Source organism: Epinephelus moara, chromosome 15, assembly GCF_006386435.1.
Source record: "Epinephelus moara isolate mb chromosome 15, YSFRI_EMoa_1.0, whole genome shotgun sequence".
Lineage (NCBI taxonomy): Eukaryota > Metazoa > Chordata > Actinopteri > Perciformes > Serranidae > Epinephelus > Epinephelus moara.
The window spans coordinates 12,412,399-12,431,027 of NC_065520.1; the positions used below are offsets into that span (position 1 = coordinate 12,412,399).

At 41.6% G+C, this 18,629-nt stretch overlaps 1 protein-coding gene across 1 annotated transcript in view; it reads right to left on the bottom strand.

Annotated features, from left to right (window-relative positions):
• The window catches only part of LOC126401921 (E3 ubiquitin-protein ligase Midline-1-like), a 54,703-nt gene extending 39,423 nt beyond the window's left edge, over positions 1 to 15,280 (bottom strand). Inside the window, exon 1 of the mRNA XM_050063482.1 lies at positions 15,035 to 15,280. The gene's annotated coding sequence lies outside the window, so the exon portion shown is untranslated. The remainder of the gene's footprint in view (positions 1 to 15,034) is intronic.
• Between the last annotated feature and the right edge of the window lie 3,349 nt (positions 15,281 to 18,629).

Consider the following 18,629-nt stretch of genomic DNA (forward strand, 5'->3'; position numbering starts at 1 on the left):
ATATAACTGAATTTTCTATCCATACATATAAATTTTAAATATATTAAAATTATAAGGCATCTTTGAGTAAACTGCGAGTATCATTTAAGTAGGCTATGTCGTGGCCGGCCGAATGTCCTCTTTTTTGGAAATCAAAATATGGTCACCCTAAAGTCAGCTCATATATGTAATTTCATAAATGCTATACGTGCAAATGTTACAAATTCATGGTTTTGCTGAAATGTACAATGCCAACATTTTCTCCTTACAACTGGGATGCATTCAGGAGATGGTCCTGACAAAAACATGGCTAAATGAGAGTAAGTGTTGGATTTACAGTCGTTGGGTGGCTGTAAATTAATTCTAATGTTACACTGAGTGAGTCAACAGGCAGCTGTTCGACTCTACCTCCAGCGAAACGTGTAAGCAGTGTTGTGTTTTTAGCTCGTTTTACTGCCCCCAGGTGGCCAAAAAAATCAATGAATGCAACTTTTAGCTTGCTGCAGCGTAATGTCAAAAATTCCAAACTTGTGCCAAAGCTGGAGGCGTCAGTCGTTCGATCAATAATGAAGTTGATATTAACAAGTTGGAGGCCAGCTCCAGCTGTAAAATGCACCAGCACTTTCTCATTAAGTTGCACTCAGTCCATTGACAGTAAAGCTGAAACTGAGCAGTAAACTGTGAATTAAACACCTGGATTAAATTACAACAGGTTTAATATGGCCATAATCTTACACAGCTAATTTCCCCTTTACTACAGTAATACCTGATTTTAACTTGTAAAGTCCAACTCTACAGTACCCGTATTGTATACAGACTCCTAACCCAGTGTTTCCAGCTGGAATTTCCTTTTTCGAAACCAATGTCTTTTGGAAATAAATCTAACTCATTAAAACCATATAAATGTCTTGCAGGAATGTTGAGGGTGTGTACTGTGCATTGAGCATTACAAATGGTGGTGTATTAATGAAGCAGATTTGAGATTATACAGTCCATCCCTGTGCACAGCTGTCAGCCAGGTAACAGAAACCGCAAAGAGCATTTTACAGAAGCAGAGAGACCACGTAAAAAAAAAAGTTCCCGACAAAGTCAGCAAAGTTCGACATTGATGGAGCTCTGACAGGCCACTGCTTGACAGGAGGGAGAACCTGGAGGCACGAAAGGATAAAGAGAATAAATCTCCCTCATTCTGACAAAGACAAACACACACAAATCTAAATCTGACATACATTGTTGCACAAATCCAAACTGGCAGGTGAGACAGGGTGAAATGCCTCTCAGCACACCATAGGTGACACTGTTGAACCGTGCATTGAGGTGACACAGCGCATAGCAGAAGAGGTAGGAGGAAGAGCGTTACCGAGGGAGAGGAGGGAAGAGTGGAATAGAAAACAGGCATGTGAGAAGGGCATTGAGACTGGAGGAGGACATTGATCAAATCCAGGCGAAGTTGTTTGTTTTTCCCACCATCACTTTGTGCCTCATGACTGTCAGAGCTGCCACTGTGTGTGAATGGCTCGTCTTCTGTGCTGGCACCACTGAAACGTCAGTACCAATACTCTTCAGTGGGGGGCAATACAAAGCTGAGAGACGGTGGATGGATCCTCCACTGCTTTATCCCTCTCTCTGTTTCTTACTGAACAGAGAACAGATTTCATGTATATACACGGCGTCTATTTATATGTTGTAGTAATACACCCCCATGTGTGTTGTACATGACAGAGTGAAGGTATATTGTGTGTGGCCATTATGGCACATTGCTGCCAGTCTCTTTTCAAAAGCATAATATTTTAGTTGCTCTCCAGCTGCTATGGTGACAGCTTTATGCTATTTTTGCATTTCTTTTCTGTCATTCAGACCCTGTCACTCCGTTTCTGTCTAGCCTCGGTCGGTTTAACTACACTGTAAAAAGAAACTGTTTGTTTTAACTTAAAGTTAGTGTCCAGGCTGCCTTATGATTTTAAGTTGACTGAATTTGAGGAGACAAGTTGAGGGAATTTTGTTATTATTTAATGTGCCCTCTCAGTCAGCCCGCACACTAAGCCTTAAGTTAAAACTAATAGGTTATTATTTATTTTTACAGTGGTAACCAAGCATTACTTCCAAGGCTTAACCCCTTGAAACCTGGAGTGACATCACCTTTCTTGTGCTGCTTTCAGGCCCTTTTCGTATTTAATTTATTAATTTATTTAATTTATTTTAATTTAATTTCTAAAAAGTATTTAAACCGTTTGATACGAAATAGTGCGAGTTTTATTTTTTATTTTTAAACATGGAAAAAAAGGCAATGAGCGCTTGGTTAGACATATCCCATAAACTGCAAAAATTACAAATAAATAATAATAATAATAATAAATTTTTAAAAAAAAATGATTTAGAAAATTATTTTAGAAAAATAGGGAAAAACTATATTTATAATTATTAATTATGACATTTTAAAATTATGTTACAGAATTTTTAAGCACTCCAGGTCATGTCCTTGTTTGTTTCTTTTTTTAAATAAATGTTCTTGTTTTTAATTTTCTCTTTTTACTAATTTCTTGCTATTTTTGGGGGGGTAATTTCTTCTTTTGTTGCTCATTCCCTTCTTCGTATGTTTCCAAAAGAAATCAAGCCAATGTGCTCAGGTTTCAAAGGGTTTATTAGTTAGTTCACTCATGGAATGTGTTATAGGTCACAACTGGCATGTCTACTCTATGTACTAGTGTTGTGTGATATTGAAATTCTCCTACTGATGACATAAATTACTGTCCATAGAGCATATCTATGGACGTGAGGTTCATATGTTGTAATACCCAGAAGCGTCTTGGCTACTTGGCTATATTGGACAAGGGTATGCTGAGATCAATACATCAGATCCGTAAAAATCTGGTGGGGTTATTTTTATTTTTTAACATGTTTAATTGCCCTTGTACAGTCTCGTTATCGATCACTGTCATGATCATGAGTATGAAACAAGACATTAGATGACATAATGTTGGGGTTTGGGAGAGACAGACCGACATTTTTCAACATTTTAACACATTTTTCGATAAAATGATTAGTCGACTGATCGAAGAAATAATCAATGAAATTAATCGTTAGTTGCAGCCCTGTTCTGTTAGGTGATGAGTTTTAAGATAGAAGCAGAGATTTGCCGGGTTCTAGCTGTGGTCCCGACTAGTTTTATTGCACAGCAAACAAATTACTTCTTTCACTTTGTCTTTTTTGTTTGGTTCGAAACCAAAAAAAAATGCTAAATAGCCAACAAATATTTGTTTTGCTAATGAAAGCGGAGGTCTCTCCTATTTGAGTTAGGGCTACATCACATCAGAAGTGGAAGACAATATTCATAACAGGTGTTGATTGAATATTCTTCTTTTATTGTGGACACTTGAAGATCATTATTATGGCCAACCAATGCATGTAAGCTACGCAGCCCCATCTCACATTCGTCCAGATCATACTTCCATCATGTTTCGGATCACCAGCTGGCGAGGATGACTTTTTGCCTGAAGCATGCATACGTGCTTTAGCCTCAGTCTTTGAGCACAATATCACATGTGCAGCCATCAAGTGCATATTCAAGACAGCTTTTACAGGAGTCAGCAGGGAACATTAAAAAAAAGCCGTGGCTAATTATCTTTAGCCTATTTTGGTCCGTTTATAAGAAGTGAAACTAAATGCTTCAAAGGAAACTGTAAGAATGTTTGGTGCAGTATGGTGGACAGTGCTGTAAACTGTACAAGTATGCCATTAAACAGGAAACTAGAGCAGCACAATGCAATCACAGAAACCATGAGTAATATTCAACATATTTTTTTGCCTGTCACAACGTTTGATAGTTACTTCTCTTGACAGTAAAAATCAGTGAACCTCTGAACCCTGTTCCCTTCCCCCGCACAGATAGCAAAATAATACCTGACAGATATGATATGCTTAGGTGTGCGTTAGAGGATCTGTGTCGAGATGCTCCTCCTTTCAAAAAGAGTCAGATTCCTGTATCGTCTTCGTCTCCTCTTGCTATTCCCGGCAGTTTTCATTGCTCTGCTTTGCTCCTGTTACAAGACCTCGTAACCCAAGTCCAAAATGCTACATTTCTATTTTGAGAGGTACAAATGTCATTGCCCTGATGCTACTCCCGAATGTATGGCGCTTTTATTTTGAAACCAAACCCTGTGTATGGTCTCTGATCCATAAATGTCAGCGCATAACCTGATGCAGCAGGACGTGAAACTTTAAAGGACGTCCACTGGCTCCCTGGAGAATAAATAAGCACAACTATGACTACGTTGACATGCACAAAATATTCTGGTGTTTGCTCTTAGTCCAAAACATACATTATTCCTACCGAGCTGTTTACACGTCTAATGAAAATGAACATTGCCATTAACATACAGCTGTGCATACTCAGATTTAAGTGCCCAAACATGTCATTTATCACATCAGAAGTTTTCTGCTGGTTCCGGAGTTGTTTGATCTTGTGAACAAAGCTTCCCTCCATCTTTCATTCAGCCACCTTTTTGAAAACTTTGCGGTGTTTGTGCATATCCAAAAACCTGTTTAATTGCCAAGTCTTTCATAAGTGGGAGTATTTCTCCTTAAGACCAGAAATGTGGGCTTTTCTTTTGAGCATGCACCTCTACTCCAGGCTTGCAAACTTTTGGCTAACTGAGACATTCTGAATGCACTGTATACCTGTCCAAAGAATGCTGCTGGGGTTGTTTACGACATGGTTGCAGTCATTGTAGTCTTTTGGCTCAGTGAAAGTGCCAGCTCGACAGTGCTGTGTGCGCTCCTGGAGGAAGAACGAGAACGAACGAAAAAGTTTTGTAATTACTCGCTTGTAAACAGCCTTCGCAGAACGATGCCTTTGAACACAACGCCAACCTTCTTCTGCTTCTTCTCTGTGTCCCATTACATTGCAATGGTTTCCTGCTGGTTGCGACACCCACGTAAAGGAGCATTATTGCCATCAAGTGGGCTGGAGTGGATAACGCTTCAGGGTCAAACGAACAATCAAGCGGAAGTCTATACACGGGTGTGAGGCAGCTGAAAAAATAGTTCCACAATCAGATGACTCGTGAAAACACTGATGGAAACCACAGTTTGCTACGATTTTTATGTCAGAACATCAACGAACACCACTGACCACTCGGTGAGTTTCATGGCTTTGAAAACAAAGGTTTAAGGTGATTTTAGGACAGGTTCACACATGGCCATAGGCAGCAGTGTTAAGCCAGGCAGGGGAAAGACAAATTCTCAGAAAACGAACAATCGTCACAATTTTGGTCTTAGCCACTCTATTTCATCGTAAACAGCCCAGAAATGGGGCTCAAAGTGCAAAATACCGGACTTCTCCTTTAAGCTTGCCATCAGGCCGCTGAGTTACGCTGGCATTTTCCCTTCCTTCCGCTAACTGCGAAATACCTTTTACAAATCCCCTTCACTACTGGAAACAACAACAACCTCAGAGCAAACAACTTATATCGTAATGTTTTGCTAGAGCCGCCTACAGCTAGCAAGTTCATCAAGCTCCTCCAGAGCCAAAGTATAGCCGGCCTCACCTCTAGGGCACCAATTATCAAATTATGTTTGTGTTACTGTCACTAAAAGTTGAATCATAGCGTTAATGATTTTTGTTGCGTTTTCCTCTGTGGGGCCATTTTATGACAGTGCACACCTTTCCATATGCAAATGTTTCATCCTTGACACCATTTTGCCAGAGCACCATCACTGCATTCTCAGATTACAGCCACCCAAGATGACTGGTGGTGGTAAATGGTTTAAAGGAACAAAAACAAGCCAGGGCGTTTTTTTTCCGCTGTAGCAGAAAGATAATTTGTGATTTCATACCTTTCTCTGGCACAGACAGAGACGACTGTGAGAATCACTAACGACGCACTGTAGAAATTAAACCTCCTTTAACGTTTGATTTCTCTTCCTGTTTATATTTGGGCAGTCTCTCCCATTAGTGTGTGCTGTACTTCTAAATCTTTCATTGACTTTGGGTCCAAGGAGGTTGCGGCTTTCCCTTCCACTCACAGTTTAAGCTGTTAAAATTTTCATAGGAGCTCTTTCTATCCATTTTCTAAAAACTGATTCGACAAGGGCACGATGCAGACAAAAACAGAGGCTGTGTTTTTGAGACGGGAAAGGAATGTGAGCAGTTCCTGTGGTCCTCCATGGAGCCACTCGTAATACTGATGTACTGTTAATAACTGTTAATAACTGCGGGTCTCCCACAGTTTCTTCTCCCAATGTTATATTAATAAAAGCCTCTGACTTTATGAAATTTTTTCCTCTTTAAACTCTGCTGCAGGGGAATTTTATTTCACTTCAGCTTTTAAGCAAAATGAATATTTCAGCCACACCATCGCTTGACAAATTGAGCTGAAGAAGTTAAACTCCACCATGGCAGTGGGGAGTGATTCCATTTCCAGATCGCTAAATGATGTGACACGAAATTACTCAAAAAAAAAAAGTAATTATAGGAAGCAGCCAAAAGTGATTCGACTCCTCCAAAAAAATGCGTCCGGGTGGGCGGAGGGGGTCCATTTGGTGAGTTGACGTGAGCGGCAGTGGCAGTCCACGGAGCAGAACCGAGAAGTAGGTCATCCCCATTGACCTGGCTCACACAATCAGCATACACTAGTGTGCGTGTGTGTGTGTGTGTCACTGTATGATTGTGCTGTTCCAGTTCTCTCTTAACTCGCAGGAGGCAGAAAATAGCAAACACAGTGAAATGTTGGAGGCAAGCGAAAGAGGGCAAACCATCTGAAGCTGAGCGTAAACATGATAATATCTGCCTGTCAGCCTCTGTAATGCCACATTGTCAGAGCAAGAAAACCCATATGGTGGGCTCGGGCTGAAATATGTTCACAACACACTAAAAACTGAAGGACATTTGACTTTGAAAATAAAATTTGGATATTTTTTCACCACAGCAAACTGCAAATATTTCCTCATCTTGAACATCAGGTTCAGAAACACTACCTGCTCTCACAGTCCGGACACGCAGAAAGTCCCAGCGCTCAATTATTCACATTTTTGTGAAAAGGCTGCATAAATTATTGACCCTTTTTGTGAATTATAAAACACAACCTTGTGTTTTTTTCCTTTTTTAAAACCCTCTCCCTCTCCATATTTAACAGCGTCTAAACCTTTCGACACCTTGTTTACCTCCGATCTGTCGAAGAATTTTAAAGATCCCTCAACCGCTTATGGGATTTGCGATTCCAAAAAAAACAACAACCACATAATCTGCTTTCATAGCAGCAGCGGATAGCGCACAGTGAGAGATTAACCCTCGACCCCGCGGAGTCGTCGAGTACATGTTGTCTTTTCAGGATCATGATTTCCGTGCCAAGGTCGACGCGAATTTCCCATTGATTTTTATACCTTCCACCATGCGTTGTGTAGATGCAGCCATGCGGAAAGAGTGCTGATACGCTCCCCCAACATGTGGAGCAAAGTCAAAATATTACTCTGCAGCGTTTCCTTGCAAAATATTTGTCTTGGGCACTGATTGTAGGAAATGAGTGATAAATCTTACAGCACAAGTGCTGGCAGAAATCATTCTAACATAGTCCGCAGCACACTGGCGTGCAGGTGCAGGTGCAGGTGCTGAGAGTCCAATTAGGATAGAGGAAGTAAGAGCATACTATGGTGATGAACAGGCCCAGAGCTCGAGCTAAAGAAGTCCAAACTCCACTTTGAGACAAGCGATAAAAAGCTCAGAGCTTTTAGATGTCAAATTCAAAGGAGAATTAGATTTCAGAATCTCTCTCATCTATCACATCCCTCCGTCTCCTCTTCCTCTCCCCTGTATAGTAATAGCTGCGTTCTGTGGTTTGTTAGCAACACTAACCGTTGCCACTCACTCACACACACACACACACACACACACACACACACACACACATAACGTCTTTGTCTGATTCCAGACACCCTGCCATGTTGATCCCTAATCCGCTTCCTACCACACTAGCTGTGACCAATCACGGGCTTTCATGTTGCGAAGCGGTCAGTCACACCTAACAGGATTGGCCAGTCGTAGTCCAGGATGCCAAGGCTATTAGTGATTATGATAAAGGTTGACAATTTGTGTGTGTGTGTGGGTGTGTATGTGTGTGGCAGGGACTGTCTGGATTCTTGCTTATGTGACCCAGATTGAGTACAGTGCTGCATGTAAAATGAGATGTTATGTTTGGGGGCAGAGATTATAATGGGCAAAAACAATCCTGGTGTCAAGGACACATTCGCTTGGCCTGACTGTATAACTACTTTTGTTGGATGGTATATTGTCCCAGAAATCATTGCAATAAATGATATTATTGTCATTTTGAAACCACGTTAAGCCACTGATATAATGGTAAGACAATAGCATATTAATACAAGTACACCCTTTCAAAGTGCGATGAATTTTTAATACTAAAGAATATTCAAACATTGCGATTGGAATATATTAAAAATACATTTTTAAAAAGGTCACACCTGTTAATATATACAAGGAAGTATATGACTAATTAACTTATTTTGATTAAATTAAAGATATTTTCACCAAAAAGTGATGCAAAAAAGGCACACATTGTTGCATAAAAATTCAATAGTATTCAGAAAATTTTTCGACGCCCAAAATTTCCCATAGAATTATAGTACATTTTATTGGAATTGTCCAGAATTATTCAGTTTGAGACTTAATAAAAATTGTGGCCAATAAAAACAAAACCAAGTGATGCCTCTTGTGACTAAAAGTTTCTTTATGCTTTTGCGTACATTCGACGCAACATGCACGCAGTTGCTCCACAGTTGCTATGTGCCTATCATAGTTCTGCGTCTTGTTGGTCTGTGTCATTATGCAATTCCCCGCCAAAGCGCTTGGGGGCGCGGCGTTCTATTATATACCTACCTAGACTCTGTGACGTCTATGGTCGTTGCTCGTTCATTGTTTGTTTATCTCCCGGCTTTGCTCTAGTCACAGTGAAGATGCCGATCGAGAGAGAAAGACTGTTGCTGGAGCTCGAGATGATTGACACTGAACGACAAATGCTCTTATTACAAATGTTACGACAGTGACGAAGAGAGAGGCGACTGCGCCGATGGTGTGTACGCCCATTGAATGGCTCGAGGCAGACTACGGGCGAATATGTGACGCTGCAGCAGGAAGTGAAACCCTGCAAAATGCCGGAAATTATGTAGTTTGAAGGACCAATCATAGCTCTTGCGGTCTGCGTTGCCTCAACGCCTGGTTACAATTTTTTGGAGGTGCAAGTCACGTCTCTGCGTCTGTCGCAGAGGGAAAAGCCCTCTGCGTCGTAGGCAAGCTTAGCAAAGCTACGGAACACTGCGGGTACCCTCTTATCTAGCAAGTGTGCTGCAGTCGGCTCTAGGGGATGAACGGCCTGAGAGCTGGGCAGTTTGCTGGTTGATCTATGGAGTAGAGGATGAATGTTGGAGGGTAACACCACAAATGACGGACTTTTTAGCTCATTGCCATGGGCTGGCAAGTTAACGACAATCAGAGGACTGTGCCTCTTCCACTCTAAAAGTGCAGCTGCAGGCTACCGGTATGCTTCACCGTGTCATCGGCATGATGTTGGCTAACATGTTGGTGACCTTTTCATGCAAACAAACATGCATGTAAACACAATGGGCAATACTGAGGTCAGCACAATGATTGAGGTCATGTCTATATATCGTACGATAAGTCAATAACACAATTACTGTGTCACGCCTAATTTTCGCACCCATGAGAGACATAGTGAGGAGAACGTTAGAAGGAGAAATGGTGCTTGTTGTAGCTTGAATGGAGCACCATGGTGGTGTAACTCACTGCACTGCAACAGTTCAAAGTGTCAGTTATTGCGTCAGTTACTGAAAGCCCAGTGTGATGCGCTCCAAGGTTACTAATGTTCCTTTTTTCTGCTTCTTCTTTAAAGCCAAGTCCCACTTGAGTACTTGGTCTATCACTCACGTGCATGTCTTCATTTAATCTTACATTTACAGGGTGGAAAACTAGATACAGAGCGCTGCCTGTGGTGATGGAGTATTATCTGCTGAGCACACGTGTGCTATATTTCCTTTTTAAAACACTACAAATTTAGTTAATGCCTCCCTCCATGATCACAATTATTCTATAATGCCTTAATGTTGCCTCAAAATATGTGCTTAGGGTCCCCTGGCGGAGATGAAAGTGATTAAATAGCGGTTATTCCCCAAAGTACTAAATTATCATTGCAACTTTGATTGGATAATGAAATGTTTTCAGCATGAAAGCGGCCCCAGAGAGCTGGCAGACTGAGGTAAGCTAGTTTATGCATGTATGAACAGAACACTAGCGGGATAAATAATAAGCATGCTGCATCTGCGTGGCTCATCCAGTGCAGCTGCAAAGGGAGTCATGTGACAGGGGCAGATTTTCTCATTTGGAGTGAACACTGCGAGAATATCCCTCTTATCAAGCTGTCTTTGTGCGGAATTTAAATCCGTAAAGTTGCATGCTCTTGAAACAAGTAAAATCTGCCATTGCAGCAAGAATATTTTGACTTGTTTCCAATATAGTTTAGTTTTGATTTTAGAAGTATAAGTAATTTAAATCTCAATAATAGTAAGAGGTGACTTGATAAGAGGTCAAGGAGTTGTATTTCCTGAAGGACCCTGTTTCTTTGCATGTTGTGACCCCAGTTTAACCCGAGCATGCCTACAGTAACCCAGCCTCATAGAGCACCTTGTATGTCACAACACCCAACATATGGACAGCTTTGGAATATGCTTACAATTACACATGCTTTTGAACGGTCGCATTTTTTGAGTATGAACGATGACTTTTCAGAGCAAAGTGAGACCTGACATGATCTGTGTTTACATTGAATCCGAAGGGAAGGAATGTCTAAAAAAAAACCAACCCTGATGATATTGAATTCGAGAGGCCCCTCGAGTGGTGGATACTCCAAAAATGATGTGATCTGACTTTTTAACATCTGCCGGCCTGCAGCAGATTAACCAAAACCCTCAGTCCATATCAGATGGCCGTGACATATCTTCAAACTCACAATCTGGAGAGGAAAATAACTAAAATCGAGCTGCGTCTGACACCTGCGAAAGGTTGTGTATCGGGCGGCACACTCTGAGAATCTGTGATTGCTTTGCTTTTAAAGGAAAAACTGTGAAAGGTCAGGTTGTTACCAAAGATTTCAAAGGGAGTGAGTTTTGCTTTGGTCACTTGAGGACAGTTTTATATGCACTGCAGTGAGTTCTCCAAGAAATGTCTGGGATTGCAGGACTACTGTGGTATAGTTTGAAATAGGATGCACAATGCAACTTCTTAGCACACAAAATGTTGGCACTGTACTTTTCTCCAAACCATTGATTACATTTCTACATTTCGTACATCAACATTTTTAAACTGACTTAGTTCAGATTACAAGTATGTGAGCTGAGTTTGTCATCAAGGGGAGGAGGTGGTAGTGGATGGCATGGCGAGGTATTTTCTAGCAACACATCAGGACCAAACTGGGTCTTTTCAGCCAAGCATGACCTTTTCTAACCCAAACCAGTTCTTTTTGTGCTTGAACCTAGCCACAAGGAGCTGTATGTGGTATTATCTATGAGCCTGGAATGAAATGCATCTTGGGTGATCCCATCACAAGTGGAAAGCGCATTGCTAATCATGGGGGAAACTAGAAGATGGGTGCTATGCTTCTACGATGATGGTGTGGGTTAAGATGACATAATCAACGGCAATGGTTGTATAAGCACAGAGTAGAGTGGCTGCAATTAATTAGCCAGTGGGCTACACACAGGGATTCACATGCACCAACATGCACATGCCGCTAGGCCGTCCACCAAAACTGAGAAGCTCTGATTACAGCACAAACAGAGGTAGCTTGATTTAATTTTCTGCTTAGAACGCCATTACACCACTGTATCTTTAAAAAGCAAATAGTTATTTGCTGTTCTGAATGTTGTACACTGCTCCACAGCATTTTCACAACATAAAATTGAAAATTGAAATGTAGATAAATGTAAATTTTCAACACATTTATGATATATGAAACCACAAATGTAACATATGAAACGTGTAAATATACCAACTGAAACGTACTAATGTAACATAAGAAAAGTACAAATGTGACATGAAATGTATAAATGTAACGTATGAAACGTGTAAATATAACAACTGAAACGTACTAACGTAACATAAGAAAAGTACAAATGTAACATATGAAACGTGTAAATATAACAACTGAAACGTACAAATGTAATGTAAGAAATGTATAAATGTAACAAATGAAACGTGCAAATGTAGCATATGAAATTTATAAATGTAACATATGAAACGTACTAATGTAATGTAAGAAATGTATAAATGTAACATATGAAACGTGTAAATGTAGCATATGAAATGTATAAATGTAACATATGAAACGTGCAAATGTAGCATATGAAATGTATAAATGTAACATATGAAACATTTGTGGTTTGCACAAATGAGTTGAAATTGGGTTGATGTTGGGACCTTTATGTTGGAGCATGCATTATTAATTATAGCATAAACTGCCAACTTTATCTCTAAAATTAGCATGCTGTGTAAAATTGCTAAAATGATGAAATATGCACCATCCAAATGTTTAGTTATGCACAATCCACACTCAAAATCTGTTCAGCAGCCGACTGTAGAGGCTTCTGACAACAGAAAAAAAAGTTTGAGGGACCACTTATTCCCTCCACAGGACTACACAAGCTGCCAAGTCTCACTGAACCGATTGTACTCATTGTCACAAGTTTCCATGGCAACATTGCACTCATCTTATTGGGCTGGTGATTAAAGAACGCACTGGGGTGAATAAAATGAACTGAAGTGGAGTGGAAACAGGGGGAGGATGAGTGAAAAAAGTATTCCAGTCTGTCTTTGTCCTTTTCTGAAGGATGTTTAGATAGCAATTAGCAGTTTGCCCCTCAAGCGTCTGAAGTGGGAGACTGCAGACACTTTGAAGATCAAATTAACCAATTAGGGAGATATAAGAGTCTCATGAGTTATACCTTCCTAATTTATCATGTAAGCTACACGCTGGTGAGATAACAGGATATTTAGGGACCAGTGTAGGTGGCTAAAGCAACCAGCAATAAAAATTTTTTCCTTGCGATTGATGCAACAACACTCAAGCACCTTTCCCTCCTTCCAAGTCAAACAACGTGACAGATGTGCCCCACACAGGAAAAGGAATGACAATACCGCCGTCACTTTATTTGTCTACACGGTTCCCACAGTCAGTCTTCAAGTTGGGAAAAAAACAGACGGATCTGAGAGCTGGGATGCTTTGCTCAAGCCCGCCCCGGCTGACAATGCCACTGAAACGTGTCGGGGGAAACAGGAAAAGAAACAGCAACAATACTATTGTTGCTATATTGGTCGGCATCGTGACAGCCACAAACTAAACATCAGACAGAGCCACTTTGTACTTCCTCGTCTCTGTTTGTCAAAAATGTGGCATGTGGCAAACTGTGAAGCTATATGGACGGGCTGAAAGTTAAAGTTTATGGATAAATGAAACTTTTTTTCCAACAACAAATCAAAAATTTAACTATTTTCATAAACTTTTCGTACCTAAATGTTGTTTTTTAGCACTAAAATCAAAGCACACTGCCCCTAAAGTCCCATGTGCTTCTAATTTTAATGCATAGTCTTCGCTTCAGCCAAAGTTTCACGCATCACTCCTTTAACTAGCACTATAAACTGCAGCTCCACTACAGAAGCCTCCCTTCCTTGAGTTCCCCATTGTCTCGCAGATCAAACGCTGAACCTGGATTTCCTTGATCCCTGTGACCCATAGCAGGTGAGAAGGATCAGTAGCAGCGCTGAGCCCGTGGCAGCCAGCTGTCGCACACACACGAGACGCATGCGCCCTCACACACGCATGCACAGATCCTGTACGTACCAAGCACGCCTCAGCACACAGGAGATGCTGTGAAATTGAATAATCTGACCTCTGGGAGGCTCAGTTAAACACACAACGACAGAGTTGTGCAAACAGGAATGCCATGCAGAGTGTATAACATGCACTCATGTGGATGCTTAACCCTAAAGGTGTGTTACGTTCACAAACACACTTAAACATTTGGGATAAAAGTGCCATGCAGCTAAATGTGTCCTCTCCCCTCAAGCTGTTAAATTAACACTGTCAGACTTCCTGCCTCTTAAGTGCAAAAAAGACCATTCGGGACCTTTTTTTAAAGCCACTCATATTCACATGCACACACACACACAGCACTCAAGTACACACACATTTTAAGCATCCCTCAAGGCACTGTCTCCTGTCTTTATGTATCTTGGGCTTCAAGCAACCACCAAAACACAGCGGCTCTTTGAAATTAGGTCACACAAAACAGACTCACATGCGACCTAACCCCACCCACACACACGTCCCCACACACACACAACACGTACAATTTAATGTGTTTTCTGGGTCAATATTCAAAAGTGTCACGGTCAATACCTGTGAAAGCTCTTTTAGAATCAGATCCAAATGTCACGACGACACAACCACTGCACAAAAAGCATCACATCAGGCTCTGCTCTGGGTGCAACTCTGAATTTGACAAAGTTGAAAGCACATTTTGGGGCTAAACATGACAAATAAAACTCAAAATATAAGTTTTTGTGAAGCTGAAGAACTCAAAAGACTAAAGCAACCAGGAATAAAGAACTCATTCCTAATACACACCACATGGTAAAAGCAGACACCTTGTTATAAATCTAAATTCAACAACTGTTTCTGCAGAAGTTTCCCCTGGACCATGACACCGATGGCTCCACAGCACTCATTGGCTGAGTTGCGAAGCCACTGCTCTATCATTATCATTCCAGTAACGCTGGCACTCAACGCTTCCACTCCTCATTTCCACTGGGAATACAATCTGAGCCGAGATGGAGGGTGAAAGCATGCGGGAATCCCCCGGGGACTCTCAGACTTAAGTAAACTAAAAGAAACACAGACTCCCACTGAGAAAGGCCCCTTGCACAGTCAGCACGAGAAAACAAAAACCGGCTCCCCACTTCACCTCCTCCTCTTACCTTCCACATGATTAAAATCCCATCATCCACAAACAAAGTGAAAAAGAGAGGAAGAGAGAGAGGTAGGGGGAGATCTCGGAGGCTATCTTTGGCTCTCTCTCTCCTCTGTGGGACGCAGTAACAGCAGCAGCAGCAGAAGCGGCGGCGTGCAGCGAACTTGGGAGTCAGCAGGGATGTGGATATGTCTCCGTGGCTGTGTCATCACCTCTCATGACATGTTTCCTCCCCTGCCTGTGTAAGCCTTTCCATCCTGACCCGGCAGAGAGGGAGGGAGAGAGAGAGAGAAAGAGAGAGAGAGCAGGGGCAAACTAGTGCACCGCCCCCCTCTATCTCCCCTCCTCCTCCTCCTCCTCCTCCTCTCCGTCCATCCCTCCCTCTCTGTTTCCCTGTATTCAAATCTGCCAGTGGGCTGCCCTGCCTTTAAGTAGGCCAATCACTGAACCACTGGGGGGTGGAGTCTGGGCCGGCTGTGTGCAAGTGTGCAAGTGCTTAAGTGTGAGTTTGCAGTCATATGTGTCATTCCCTGAATAAGTGTGCGTTCACGTCTGCTTGTCCTTGGTTATATTTTTGCATACATGCCAACATAAATGTGGACATTTAGCCAAGTTACATTTTGTTTGAGTAAGTACACCATACTGTGATCTCAACTGGGAGCTCATTTGTGTGTTGTGTCCAGCACAAACAAAGTCCTACCAGGCCTTTAAACTACAGTCAGATTGCTTAGTGTTTCCCATTCACTTCAATGGAAGCCCATGTGACACATTTAAGCATGCATTTCCCATTTGGGTGCGATCTCCTTTTATTAAACATTTCCTGCAGTTGCACGCCGTCGCTCTCGCACACTGTTTGCAGCTTGTAATTGCTCTGCTCAGTATTTATTACTCACACTGTGACCATGACATCCACTTTCAAGGCTGAGCGTGGGACATTTTAGTTGAATGGAAAGCAAGTGAACAAAAGACTTGATTTAAAAGTATTAATGGGTTTGAGATGACATGCACTGTAATGCTTAATGGCAAAATGTCCAAATTGCATCCCTCTTGTTAACCTGCCATCTCCTCCCATCACCCACGTCCAGACCCAGACACCATCTAGTCCAGACCCAGACCCGTAACTGATAAATTATTGACAGCATTTGTAGCACTGGTTTAGCCACCAGTAAACTCACAGACTATTGCATGCTTTGAATCATTTCTCATCTCAAATCTGAACAGATACCACAGAAACAACTTCAGTGAAATGGCAAATGAATTGGAAAAAAGAAATCTCTTTTGGAAATGTTTCATGTTAAAAACCTGCTAAGAAATTTGGGGATTGTGGGCCGTTTCAGACACTAGACAGCTCATCAGTGATATGTTTATGGTGACCTAGTGGGTTAAGGCAAATAGTCAATTTAATTAATTAATCAATTAATTTAAGGACATTACATCACTTTACTGTGATGCAGCCTTCAAAACCAAGAAACACTTCCAATTATACGATATCCAAAGTCTAAGATGATATCTAGTCACATCGCGATATAGTAGGGCTGGGCTATACGTTCGAAAATATTGCAATATTTTTAGGCTGCATCGCAATTCCCAATATGTATCTTGATGTTGTGAAATCTGCTAGTAGTATTGAATTAAGTAAAGTGGAACTACTGGTGCGTATATTTTGAATCACCCGGCTCATCTCAGGACCCAAGTGTTGATGCTTTTGTTAACTTGAAGCTTCCTGCCAACAGATAAATGTTAGCAGTTAACAGAAAGTTAAACTGTAACTGTGGTACCTTTTAAACATGCAGATTTATTCATTTTGAGCTGGAAACACACCATCCGTTCTGGTGCTCCATGGTCGCAAAATGGGACTAAATAGTCGTGGTATGGAGCCCTGCTGATACAAAAACATGCCTCATCTGCTCACACTACAGCAGCACCTTTAAACATGATTTACTAACTGTACTCTGGGAAAAACTAACAGCTCTTCAGTTCATAAATTAATAATCTTTGCAAGTCACACTGGTGCTCTATGGTTGCAAAACCTGACTAAATAGTAGTGGTGTGGAGCCCTGCATGAAAACAAACGCCTTCAAAAACACACATTCTCACTTAGGGGAAAGGATCTGAATGAGCAGAGGAGTACATGTGATGTATCATGTATGCAAGTCTTTGTTTTTGTGTGTGTATGTGTAAGAGGGAGAGAGCAAGGCACTGAAACGCCAAAGCAAGTCTCATGCCAGTAGTTCAAACAAAATGTCGGGACAATTTAGGCTTGATGTTCGCAATGTAGTCATTTTACACATCCCACGTGGAACAAGCCATGATACATTGAGGATAATCGGTGTATTGCCCACGTCTATAATAGAGAAATATTGCAATGACAAATATCTTTTATACACTTCTTTCAAATGAACGCCTCTCTGCAGCTGAGGTACATAAAGGCCACTATTTTCCAATTAACTGTATAATAACCTTCATCTGTCTCCACTTTGCATCCACGACATGTCCACAGCAGCCATTCAATCTCCTGTAATTTTTAATGTCTCTCTGCTGTCTCTCCCTCTACCTTGAAACTTCAGCTGTTTTGGCCGCTACTCATAAAAACACCCCCACCCCACCCCCCCTTTTTTTATGCGGCCCAAAAGAAAAGCAGCTTAAATTAATCTCTAAAACGCAAGTCAGTCATTTACCCTCCCACGCAAGGCACGCTGCCCCGCCACAACTCGAATCTTTGATCAGAAATCGTCAGCATTCATCAGATGTCTCATTGGAAAACTAAACCTCCAGACATGTCTGATTCACTGTGGACGGCGCTCTCAGTCCTGCCAATTGTGCATAACAAAAAAGCAGCATGGAGCCAAAAAACAAAAAAGAATCACCAGCTCTAACCATTGTACAGAACTTTACAGTCCATGTGATGTGAAAGCTTTCAAAGGTGGCTGCTCATTGGTTGCTAGGTCCCGAATAATCCCTAACGTTTTGCCCGGGGGGGGGGGGGGGAGTCCTGTTGTTGAAAGTGTAGGACATGGTTCTGTATTCACACAGGGCAATGGGTTTCATTCCATCCTGTACCCTGGACTGCAGGATCCAAGAGCCCGAAATGGCATTTTGGCCCAAAATTAAGTTTTATGCATCAAATGTAACTGTTTGGGTCTGATAAGTTCCAGAGAGCATGTCCAAAGCTGAATGCACCACTGAAATGCCAAGCACCGACAGACATTTCAATTAGATAAAGTGTTCTAGAATTCCTGTAAATGTGTTTTCGCTGTGTACTTCGGCTCCAAGAGCTCAAATGGAAATTGTTTAGGGAGTTCAGTAAAGAGTTTCAACTCCAAAATCTTCCCTTAAGTTTAAAAAATTCACCAATTCCAATGATCATAGAGGCACATACTGTAACTTAAAGATGGCTAGTCGCAGGATGTGACGTTTCATTAACGCTACACCTCTGGTTCATACCCTGTGTGTGGTATTGTGTGTGCCGACAGTATGTCCATGTACAGTATTTGGATGTGTGTGCTGCGGTGGGGATTGTGGCCGTGTGTTTCTGGCGGCTGGAGTGGGATCAGTCGAGGTGAGGCGGCTGCTAAAGAATGTTCTTCTGGAAAAGGACAAGG